General features: G+C 38.3%; 1 protein-coding gene across 1 annotated transcript in view; it reads left to right on the plus strand.

Annotated features, from left to right (window-relative positions):
* The first annotated feature begins 2,335 nt into the window (after positions 1–2,335).
* Positions 2,336–13,182, plus strand: part of LOC136836677 (dehydrogenase/reductase SDR family member 13-like) — a 156,777-nt gene continuing 145,930 nt past the window's right edge. Inside the window, exon 1 of the mRNA XM_067101151.1 lies at positions 2,336–2,363. The gene's annotated coding sequence lies outside the window, so the exon portion shown is untranslated. The remainder of the gene's footprint in view (positions 2,364–13,182) is intronic.

Genomic DNA, 13,182 nt, shown 5'->3' on the forward strand with positions numbered 1-13,182 from the left:
AATGTAAATTATTTACTGTCTTCATATTTTCTTATTATTCTGACTATTTTGTTGTTTATATACGTTTATGGCTACCGGGTTGTTGGGTCTCCTTTGTTTATTATTACCTTCCCTTTGTATCCTTCATATATATATATATATATATATATATATATATATATATATATATATATATATATATATGTATATATCTTCCATGTATGTGTAAGTATATACACAAATATTAAGCCACAAATTTTCGTTTAATATACAATTCACTAAACATCGGGAATAACTTACACCCAAGGGGACTAAAAAGTGATAAGTGCTTCTTCATCAGTGGGATTCGAACTGCCGCTTGGTTGGGAAACAGTCACTGTACTTTGTTTCCCAACCGGGCGGCAGTTCGAATCCCATTGGTGACGAATCACTTATCACTTATAATTCCTCTTGGGTGTAAGTTATTATCGAGGTATAGTGAATTGTGGCTTAATATTTGTGAATATCAAAAAATATCCCGATGTATGTGACGAAAATTCACATGCACACCCACACTTCATTTTGTATTATATGCTTGACTCGTTCTTTGATGTTTAGTGCATTTTAATGTCTACAGTAAGCTTTATTCGTCGCACTTCTTATAGACATTACAGCTTTAATTTATCTTAAATGCATATACTTAATTCCGGAAAGTCACTTATCATTTTTGTTTGTCTGTGCCAGATACTCACGGTTTGTGTCAATTGCTGATTTTCAAAAATTCTTGAAAAGGAGAAACTATTCCAACTTCGTTGAACCTGGATGATAATCATATCCAAATTAAGCTCCAGAATCTGTGCTGTATTTATTGCAAGGTTTAAACAACCCCAGTGACACCTCAATTACTTGCTGAAGTGTGGAAAAGAATACACTTATGAAATTATTGTCAGTACTGTACACATTCGTAGCACCATTGTTGAAACTTGGAAGACCAGGAAAACGTTAAGCGTTTCCTAATACATACATATCCATATAAATACAGTATATACATGAAATGGCTGTACCGGTTTCACTTGGTGGTACCTGGAAACATTCAGCTTTTTCTGCAAAGTTGCCATTAGACGGACAGTAGCTTGATTGCATTGTAGCCTACATATGTGTCTCAGGATTATTGTAGTTTGGAACGATGCTAACGTTATTCAGAACGCAAGACATAAATCTCTCGGATATTCTTCACCGTTTTTACAAAGAAGTAATATTTAAAAAAAATATTCCAGGTCTTGAAAATCCCTGAATCATTATTGGTGTTGTTATTATGTATTAGTTTGATTTGAGTTGTACATTCTAATACGTGATGTATTAGGCAGCTGGCATGCGAAAATCAAGGCGGCGCATTAAAGAGAACTGTCTTTACAACTGTTCACTTTCGAAATCTTAAGATAGGTATTGCAAATATATCTAATCTTTATGACACAGTTCGTAGTTCACTGAAATGTTTAAACTATACCCACAAAGTTTTTTTTACTTTTTTTTTACCGAGTGATTTGAAACGATTTTAAGTTGTTCAACTTTAATTAATATAGGCCGCTGTAGCACTAGTTTGTTCAGATTTTCCGAGCTATACTGTAAGCATATACAATTATCATTCATTAGCGCTCAGTATACATAATCCAAATAGCTTTTCGTGCGAAAACCAAGCAAAAGACCGAAATAATTTGAAACAGTAACTTGAAAAGGAATAATTTACATACATAACGTCAGACTTTACGCTTATGTAATGATTTTGTTGCGGATAAATTTAAAATCTTTGCTTTGCAATCATTGAAAAATATAAGTATTCAAGAATATAAAAGAAAGAGTATTGTAATAATAATTTTATTAATAGCAACTGATTGCACAAGCTAGCTGTATTGTAAAGTTAAAACAGAAATTAGCCATTATACAACATGGAATTATATATAACTAAACAGCTGATACTGTATGGACCTTCCGTCTGGTTCTTGAAATTAAGCATTCCCAGAAATAATTGCTGTTATATTAAAAGCAAAATATACTATTTGGCTTGTGTTATGATGATTTCAACTCGGAAATGTAGTATAAAAATATTTATTAATCCACACAGTTGATATTAGGAAGATTAGGAACGGAAAAATACTAGTGGTCCATATGCACAGAGTGCGGTGATCTTTTCAAGAATAAGAGGTTACGGCGGTCGTTTGTGGTGCAGCAAACAAATCGCCTACTTAAAGTTGAAGTGAACTGTTTAGCTGTTGGATCGTACTTTGATCCTCTTGACAGCCCCGAGTTAGTACGAAAGTCCACACTGCCCTCGGGAACACCCGAAAAGGCATGGTACAAGGTATGGCAATTAGTAGTGCGTTTTGGTGAGGTGTTGAGAACGCTTGGTATCCTGGGCATTTTATGGTTGGGGCTATTGCGGTTTGAGTGCTGACCTATGGTGGGAGTTGACTTAATTGGGTTTTTTGGTGCTGTCACCATACGATTTTAAGGTTTAGGTCTGGGTTTTTAAGCGTAATTCAATATTTCGTCTTCTGGGTAAATGACCTTGCAAGTCCTGTGAGATATGTGAACTACGGGTCGTTTCATAGGTTAGGCCCGTCTTGGATATCTCCTCCATCCGGGCGGGCCTATGAAGTAAAGAAGTCATTAAAGAGAGTTATAAGTATTGTAGATAAAGCCTGTGATAGATAAAATCATGTACCTAGGCAGTATGGAATTGATATTTGGAAGGCAAAATGAAAATATAGACTATCAGTGGTATTTAAAAGTACAGGGCCACACCCTCACCTAACCAAGTTGCAGTCTTGGAGCAGTCACAGATTGAAGATACGGTGTTTGATGAATTCTAGTTGGTTAACCTAAGTATTGCCTAGTTAATTGGAAAGCAGAGCTTAGTGCTTCTTGGGCTCAATTTTTTTCCTAGCATTTTGGTGGATTGGTACCAAGATTCGAGTGGTTCATGTGAAACTTTTAATTAAAGCCCTGTTTCTTGGCAAATTACACAGTTGGTAATTTGCAACACATGCTGATTGGATGTTTAGATTGTACCAAAGACTTACTGGTGGTACATGTAGCATATAAATTACCTCTCATAGACTTTATAGCCTGTTGGTTAGGCCTATTTCTCACAGTCTGGAAACATATTTTTTCCCAATTCTTTGCATTTTAATAATTTTTATCTTAGCAGTCTTGTTGCCAACCATCCAATATTTTCCCCATCCCTTGCTTAGCAGTTATGGGTAACCTCGGGTAGAAACAGGTAATGTGGAAGAAGGAAACCAGAAAACTGATTTGCAGCAACAGGAATTGTAAAATGCATAAATTACAGTAGTGTGAAACTTGTGGTTCATTAGTGCAATCTGTAATAATTGCTAAACAAAATAGGCCTGCTGTATGGAGCTTGGAATCATAGCATAAGTTCATTGGTAATCAACCCAACCCATTATATAGCACTGCAAATCAATAAAATAAAGCTTTCATCCTAACCTAACCCAGTCTAGCTTAACATAGGGAGCTTGTTCTTTACCTGACCAGGGGATCCTTGTGAACTAGAGGAATGAGTTCTAATTTAATCTGACCTAGAACAGGAGGTCTTAATGGAAAAGGGCCTACCTTTCCCCATATCCCCTTTTTCTCCACCTATGTTTTGGGTAGCGTATTCCTTATGTAGAATTTGTGATGTAGAGTAGGTAAACTACCCTTGGGTTTGGTAACATCTTGCTTTCAAGTTTAATTAATGCAGCTGCTTGTTCCTCTGTTAATCCCTGTTGTTGGTCATGTTATTAATCAGTTTTTGGAAGATGGTCATTGCTCAGTTAAAGGAGTTATTGCATTTGCGAGTAATTGCACTTGCATGTTCATAATTGATTTGTCTGCATTATTTTAACATAAGGTTATATCAGGATTTTTCATCAACAAAGCTACTAATGTCAAATTATAAAATGACCCTTACTTGACCATTGGTGGTATTGAATTCAATGGCCAGAAGTAAACTTGCATGGCAACTGGCATGGAATGGTTGACAGCATATACTTTCCATGTTCAGATTGTTGAAGAGACAGTCTGAATCTATTTGGCCAACTTTGTCACTTGGAATGCGTAGAGAAAAAATTGATCGGGTAGCAGTAGGAATAATAGTGGCATTAAACTTAAGTATGTTTTAATTTGCAAAGCCACTTTAAAAATGTGACACAAGTAATTGGTTTTTTCCAATTAAACAAATATGAAATGTTTCTACAAGGTAAAATATATTCTTATTCATAATTGTTTAAGGCACACTTAAAGGTATAACAAGCAGACACTTGTTAACTGTAACATGACTAAGCAATATGAGACAGAGGTCAGCCAACAGTATTAATTAAATCAGTGCACACATAATGATAACTAAACAGTGTACGTAAGAAATAAACATTTTTCAAATTTGTCCCAATTACACATGAAATTTTTTCACTGATCTTACTAATCAAGAAAGATGATCTGAATTATTTGCTCTCGAGGAAAAAAAGTGAAATAATCCTCAATACACCAAGTGAATATTACAAAATGCTCCAATTAATTAGCATAATTATGTTTTGATCATGAGATGTAAATAAATTCCAAAATGGCAAGATTATGCATTATTACCGTCTAATACATTACAGGGGGTACTTTTGCCTGTAAAAGATGACTATTAATTGTATGAATACCACATTGTTGTTGGTTATAGTATAGCTAAGATTGAAGTTAATCTTACAAATACAAGTGTGAAGACAATATAATTAGCCTACTCTATAAAATATATTCTGGTTAATCCAAGTTGATAATTGACACTATATTGCACTTGAGTTTTATTTAGGTAATGCCAGAGTATTTTATTGTATTAGGGGAACCCAAGTGTTCATGAAAACTAGCTTAAATTAGTTAATCTCTGCAGTCAGTGCAAGTGAGTATGGAGCACTATTCGGTTGAGTGCGGTCTTATTTAATGGTAGCTAGTTGGGACTTGAGCCAGATTTTTAGCTGGCACTCTGCATAACTGCTCATAACTCCCCATATCCTTACTGCAGTATTAATTGACTTGTGTTTGGCAGTGGTTGAAACCACTATATTTTATATCATGGCCTAAGCAACATTACTATAGGTATCCACAGGTATATAAAATATTTTGACTTTAACAGTTGCTTATGTTTTGTTTAGGAATGGGTTCATAAAACAGGTTCATTAATCTAGCTGTTCACTGTACAGTGATTATTTTAGTATGAATCATTTAGAATTTTGAGAATACATAGTAAACCAAGTATGAAATGACTAAAGATACAAAACCAAAGGATTAACTCAGTTTCACTGTTACAGCTGTGTTTCACTTGGTAGAGATATAAAATTTTTCATGAAACATGTTTTCATGTTTCAAACATATTTGTTTCTGATATGTCTTTGAAGCCTATAATCTGAGTTTGGGAGAAACCCCCTTAACCCTGCAAAAATTCAGTACAGAAATAGTTCAAAGCACTTGAAAATGTTAAATAAGGATCATGTTTTGGCTAGAATATTGTAATCCAACCTAACCCCAGGTCCTATTCTGATCACATCCAGATGGTTGTAAATTATAAACCACTACTCATTGTAAATTATAAACCACTACTCATGGCAACATTCAAGTTTAGTGTGAAAATTTTAAAGTGGCCTTACTGCTCTCATTAAAAATGACAATGAAAGATTAAATTGTTTGAAACTTGCAATTCCGTCCTTAACTGCAACCATAAGGAAAGTTGAACTATATCCCACTATGAAATAGTAAGTCAGGTGATAGCAACATTGTTCCATAAATGGCTTGAAAAAAGCTGATGGTTTTAAGTGGTGCCATGGCTCCATAGTGATGGGGTAAGAAATTGTATATCTTTTATGTAGGCTGGAGAAATTCTCGAAAGTAAACAAAAAAGATGGTGACAAACTAATATTTAAATTTGTGATATAGAAAAGTGTTTGGTAATGTAATAGGATTGTTAAAGTACTTAAGTAAGGATGCTTTGTCATTCAAAAATCATGTGAGACAAAATATACTGTACTCACTCCATTTCATCCTATATCATAAGTACTACTTGTTAGTTGAACTGCATCCAGGTACTGTGCCAGGCTGTTTTAAGTAGAAAAGGGCATACTAGGATGCTTTAATTCTGTCAGAGCTACAACTTGAAATTCCTTTTGTGTAGTCAAAGTAAAAATATTTCTGTCCCTTATTTTGGTATGGGGTGACATATTTTTGAAAGTGTTGGTTATACTAAGCCTGTTTTGCAAGACTTGACTATAGTTGGTGTATAGAGTGAGTCTATTAGTTGGTGTATAGAGTGAGTCTGTTAGACTAATTTAGTAGCCTAGTGACTGTTAGTAGATTAAGTGCCACATTTGGAATGTTTATCTAGGAAATTAAACTGATAGGCTGGACTAGCATACTTTTATATTCCTGTATTTGTCAAAGTAATTGGAAAAAGGTTTGCACAAATTTGGGAATGCAGTATCACGGTAGCTGGTGGCAGTGGTGTGGACTAGTTTGATTGTGTATGTTTATTCCTTTAATAAAAATCCATGAGGGTAGCCAGGTATTATGATTTTTCCCTTTTGAATACTTTACCTAGTTAATGCTTCTTTGTAATTACTTTTAGTGGCAAACCAGTATTTGTGGCGATAAAAATTTCTAGTTAAACCAAATCTGTTTTGGTTTTGGGGGTGGGGTGAAAAAATGCATGTGAATAGCATTAACAAGAACAGTGGAATATGCTTTTAAAACAGAAATTGTGAAGAATTAGTGTGGTTCATGCTTGTAATGAAAAATCTTAGAAAGGAAAGGAGTAGCTAGGAAATAATCAGTGAATTCCAGGGATACTTAACAACCTTACATTAACTAGGGCGTTCCTGGGTGGGAACTTCACCCTCCCTTGACCTCCCATTAAACACTGTTGAAAAGTGTGGCAGGTGTTATGTTTTGGCGGTACATCCTGATGTAACCTTCCTTAACTTGATCAGACTTAGGGCACCTTGCCTTGCCAGCTTTGTGAATGGGTCAGGAGTTTTCCTGTCCCTTTTAACATAACATGCAGGAAGGGAAGAAGGGAGGGGTTGCAGGAAGGCTGCAAACCACCTCTACAGCTTTTGTGGGTTGGGGTGCTTTTCTCACTATTGAGTAATGTGGCAGTAACTGGTGGCAGAACGTAGGATGCTCTGCCTGTTAGGATGGTTGCAGACTTCCATTAGAGGATCACTGCCCTCCCCTTTATGTCTAATGAATCCTGTTGCCCGCTTATTCTCAGAATCATTCTGTTGACAGGTGCAGGTGACACTGGAGAAGGATGTGCTAGAGGCTGTAGGCAACAACTGTCCAGGCTTCTACTGTCTTCTTTGCCTAGCGGAGAAAGTGAAAGGAGGCTGTCTCCACTGAATGAGTTTGCCAAACTTTGTTCAAAATGGAAACCCCTTGTCCTGTCTTGCTCTCTATTAGAGATAAAGTGCAACTTCATGCTTTAGATAGGTCTGAAAGTTTAGTTTCAAATACCCATCCATCAGGATTCTTGAAAGTACAACTGCTTCATATGCAACAGAACTTGTATCAGTTCAGAGTGCTTTGCTGTGAAATAGTGACTGCCCAAAAGGTGATCTGTTAAGTCATCTTGATGAATGGCTGATCCTATCCTGGTGTCCTCTGAAATGAAGTTGCTTCAGGATCAGGGTCAACTATTCTCATTTTGTCATGATCTGGGTATGGTAATAAACCAAAAGTTAAATCTCCTATCCAGACAGCAGCTGAAGTACCTGGGTATGTTAATAGATATGATAATGGGTAGATGCCATCCTGTAGACACTCATGATCAACAGACTTAGAGATATCATAGTAGTTCCTATCCCTTAGGAACAGCCAGCTCTGCCTTTGCAATTTCTTCTCAGTCTACAGACCTATTATCTTCAGAGAACCACTTGCCTCACAGTTATAACCACTTTCGTTCGCATTAGTATAGACAGCCTAAAGTAATTCTGGACACTGCTTTTGATATTCTGTTTCTTGTTCCAGTGATCAGAGAAGTTAGGTAGTATCGCTTGATGGCTGTTTGACAGGAATCTTCTTGTGGGAGTTGCTCTGAATTCTCCCCAACCAGAGTTGCTCTTATTCTCGGTTCCATCAAAGGTGGGGTGTTTGTGCTGATTCATGAGGGGTCTTGCCTACACATCAACATTCTCGAGAGGAGTGCAGCACCTGTGGCGCTGCGTGCATTCAGAGACAGCTGTTGGGACATTAGGTCATGCTGGTGAGCTACAATACAATGGATCTGAGGTGTTGTATATTAATCAAAAGGGGGTTATGGTTTCCTTTTCCTTGTGTTTTGGTGAGGCAGGTTGATGATAGAGTTGGTCATGCTCATAAAGCAATAACATAACTGTTGTCAAGTGTTAATAGACAGAGGGGTATGTTCCCTTCCCCACTCTTTGGCTAGGTAGGTGCATAAGTGGGTGATTTAACATCTGAACTGTCTGCCAAATACTTTGTGGGCTGTTGGAATATGTTGCCTGACCAGCTTTGTTACCAGGGGCAGGTCTTGGAGATGGAGTGGTCCATGCACCTGCATGTAGTGGATAATCTTTTTCCAAGACAGGGGAATCCAGGTGATCACCCTTTTTGGCTTCACAACTAAACTGAAAATTACTAGTGTTCTGCTCCTCATTGCTGGACCCTTTGGCTGTGTTGGATTATTTCTCCAAATGCCTTAGAATATCCTGGATGTTTATGCATTTCCATCGTTCCACATGATTTTCTGAGTGATCAGGAGTGTGTTGGACACAGTTGGTCTTTGAGCAACCCTAGTGGCTACTAGCTGGCCACAAGAGCAGTATCTGGATCTGGTGTCCTTTGCTGAAGCACTAAAAGAGCTACCACTGTGGTCATCAGTGTTTAGGCAGCTGTCCCTTCTAAGGTACCACCAGTCCATGCAGTCTCTCATGTTTCACAGCTAGAGATTAGGTTCTGTGAAAGAGAAGTGTTCTCTCACAGGGGGTTGCACAGGAGATGTCAGTGCCCTTAGAAGATCTATGGCAGGTGTTTACCAGGCAAAAAATGGGTATCTGCTATTGGAGCCTCTTGTCTGCAGATCACAGTTTTAGTCTGCCTCTGCTGTAATAAGCTCTTCTCAGTGTCTATAGTGAAGGGTTTAAATCATTTAAATCATTCCCAGGTCTTCTGGCTAAAGGTATGGCCATCTGTTTTGGTGGAGATCTCCAAAATTTTAAGGAGTTTTTGTGCAGTTATGCATGGCCTGTGCACTCCGGCGTTCAGAATGGGATGTAATTCATTCTTCATAGCCTCATTCAGTTGCCTTATGAGTCCCAGAGGAAGGCTACAGACAAGCATGTTATGTTGCACACTTTTCTTTTAAGTCTTAGTATCAGCTAAGATGGTAGGCAAACTGCATGTTTTATCCTACTTAGCGGGACACTTAGAAGGATAAGGATCCCTCTGTGGTAGTTTTCATTTGTCTTGGGTTTGTAGCAAAAACTCAAAACTTGTCAGTTCTTGACAAGAAAAGGCTTTTCATTATCCTCCCCTTGGAGACATTGTATATGACAATCAAGGTGAAATGGTATTGTCCAGTGCATGTTTACCTTACTACCCACTCAGGACTAGACATGTTATACCAAGGTGTTGAGGCCCCATAGTGGGGTAGTGTTACCATTGCACCTTGTGTGGTGCACCGTAGGTATTACTTTTAAGGTTCTTTACAGTGTCCCTTTGGCCCCTAGTTGCAACTACTTCAATTCATTTAACTGTACCTCCATTCATAATCTCTTCCATCTTAATTTCCACCCCCTCATAGCAATTGTTTCACGATGCAACTGTGAGGTTTTCCTCCTGTTACACCTTTAAAACCTTTTTTCTCTGTTTCCCCTTTCATTGCTGAATGGGCTCATAGGTGCCAGCACTTGGCCCTTGGCCTAAATTTTATATTCCATTCCACCAAAGTGTTGACAACTGTTTGTTAGTATTGGCAGGTGCAAGAAACAAGCATCCAAGAGCAGCCTTGGTCTGGCTTTGGGTAGTGATCAAGTAGGTGTGTGAATTATCTGGTGAGGGAGTTGATTTTTACCCTGTGTGAGGAGTCATAAAGTTAGGGGCAGTGTCTTGTCCATGGTGTTAAAGAAGGAACGTTAGGTATCACAAGTATTGAGGGCAGGTGTGCAGTGCTGCCAAACCACTGTAACCTCTTTATCTCCAAGGGAGATCACTCAAGTTGTAGGTTATGTTTTCCTAAGGTTCTGTGGTGACTGCTAAAGTGTAGCTATCCAAGCTCCACTGACACCATCTCGCCTAAGGTTTTGTATGGTGAAAGATTGGATGAAGGAACTACTGACTGATGCTCTTTCCCTCCTGTTGTCATCCTCCTAGCAGCTAAGAGCTGTATTCTTGCTGGTCAAGCCAGATGCTGTCCAGTTACTCAACAGAACATCCAATCTCTGTCTTTCATGATTCAGTAGATGTGACTCCCTCTGTCCCACTTTCAGCACAGAGGTTGGTTTTGTAGAGAATATTTATCTGGGATTTGGCGATATTATGCTGCTTTCTGAGCTTTTCCTAGAGTGAGGTTATAAAAGAATCCTACTGGCATGGGGTACTGTCATCTTTGACATCACACATGCTAGGATATTCAGGAGGTTACAGGAGTCATCCTTCCTTGCTTACTTAAATGACCATGAATCTGACATTTGTAGACAGGAGTCATCAGTTATGATCTTGGCATAATTCCTCCCACCAAAGGAACGAGTCTTCAAATAAAAGATGAAGATTTTTACTCTTGCAGGAACAAATCAGAAGTTTATCAAGGTAATTTCCATATTTCCTTGGTATATAAACTTTGTTTTAAATCATACTCCCACCCCTAACCAGCCCTGTAATTGCTGAGTAAGTTGGTTTGACTTTGTCGCCAACTGCTGGAGACAACTTTGTTACCCAGCTTTAATGACTGGACCAGATATTACCAAAGGTATTCATCATAAGACTTCAGATTGTATATCAAGGAAAAATGCAAAACTGATAAATCTCATATTTTAATTGGAAAGTAAGAAATAGCTCTTCAAAGGTGTCCTGTTTGTTGTCTTGGTAACTGAAATCATTGCTAGCCCTTTTCACAGTAAACAATAGATTTTGAATGTAAAAAACCACAGCCATTTTTCACAGAACTTACCAAATCATTGGATCTGTTTTCAAGTATCAAACTGCAAATCTAGAACCTACAGTATATATTGTGATTTGCAAATCTAGCAGTATTTTGTTTGTGTAAACTAGATGGTATCCCCAGCCTAATGTTGGTGTCATGTCTCCTATAGTTATATAGTATTTTAATACAGTGTCAGTACTTAAAGCATAATACCATAGACAAAAGCTTTAAAGGGGGATGTAATTTAGTGTGCTCTAGGTCAGGTCAGGTCAGATTGGGGTTCAGGTGGGACTGGCTTCAGTAAAATAGGGTAGGTTAGCATGCATCCCTTTATTTACTACATATTTTATGATCCTTTAGATCAGGATAGGTTGAGGGGTTTCTGGGGCATGAAGCTCCTTATGATTAGGTAGGACCCACTTTCCTGTTTGGATGATAATGTACGGCACTTGGTTAGGTCAAGTTGTCTTTAGTATGGAGTATGCACATGAACTGCAGTTTTGCCTACATGTCTTGCAGTTGATGTATTTTGTGGTTGTTCCCCTCCCCCCTAAAAAAAAAAAAAATTTACTATTGGAGGCCCCTTATATTTGATAGATGAAGGTGGGATGGAGGAAAGCAAAATGGCTTGCATGAACAATAATTCTTAAAAAAAAAAATTGCTTAAACCTCAAGATAGCCAGGCCAAAATATGTATTGTTCATGTGGTTTTCAACATTTTGATGCATTGAATTTTCTTATATTTTGTTTGAAAGAGTGGAAGTAAGATTGAGCTTGACATAATTCTTTTAGTATGTTAAAATACATCTACATGATGAAGCCATAGTTTAAAACCCTGATTGATGTATATCTTGGTGGGTCTTGTATGTTATACTATACTGTGTGTATGTTGGGTTGTTGGACAGCACAGTCCTTGTATGTTCACTTGTCCCATTAAGAAATGCTAGGCTGCTTGAAGTTTTTTGGCCATTGTAGTGTAATTTATGAGAAATGTTGGGCCCATGAAGTAAGTTTTAAAAGCACATTGCTATTTCAGTATTGAAATGTGCTTGGTTTCTCTTATAACAATCTTATAAAAATATGTATACTGAGCTACAGGCAATCCCGGTTATTGGCAGCCTCGGTTACTGGCGATCCAGTTTTACGGCGCTTGTCTAGCGATGACGATAACCAGATTTTCGTCGATGATAACCGGTTAACGGCACTGATCGCCTCTTATCGGCAACGCTGCTAACTGGTTATCGGTGCTGCTAACCGGTTATCGCCGCCGCTAACTGGTTATCGGCGCCGCTAACCGGGGATCAGTGCTATTATCACTGATTTTCGGTTAGTGGCGACTTTCGGTTGTTGTCACGCCGTCGGGAACGAACCCCACCGATAACCGGGGCTTCCTGTACTGTATTGTGAAGAAATATATTGGTTCGTTTAGCTCATGTTTTGAATATTGTTTCCCTGTTTGGTCTTGAGCATCTGACTTAAGTGTTCTGATAAAAACTTTTCTTATTAAGGGATTTTGACAAGGAAAATCTATTTCTGAGGAAGGCCCTGTGTCACCCGGTGAAATTCCATACTAACACAAATTTCTAGGTATAAATTGCTAGATATACCAGAGAAAAAAGAGCTTTGTTCATGAAACTTACCTGGGGTTAGATATATAGATCGAGCTGTCTTCCCCAAGGAAGACGACGGTATAACCAAGGGTGAGTGAAAGGATCACAACCACAGAGCTACATTCGATGGATATCCCCATGTCAAAACCTGGAAGAGAGCGGTGAGCAGTTACAGCTCCATTTCCAACAGGCGTCCGTCCAGACCGGTGACACCAGCGCCACCTACTTCATTCCAGGCTGCACCATCCCCAGGCTTGGCATTTGCAAGTTCGGGAGTATCTCATTGCCACTTGGTATTTTGACTTTGGACGGGTGACATGGGGCCTTCTCAGAAATAGATTTTTGGGTTTGTCAAAATCCCTTATGTCTGGAGTCCAGCCCCGTCAGCCGTGTGAAATCTGAATGTAGAGAATCATGCCAAGA

This window comes from Macrobrachium rosenbergii, chromosome 56, assembly GCF_040412425.1.
Source record: "Macrobrachium rosenbergii isolate ZJJX-2024 chromosome 56, ASM4041242v1, whole genome shotgun sequence".
In the NCBI taxonomy this organism is placed as follows: domain Eukaryota; kingdom Metazoa; phylum Arthropoda; class Malacostraca; order Decapoda; family Palaemonidae; genus Macrobrachium; species Macrobrachium rosenbergii.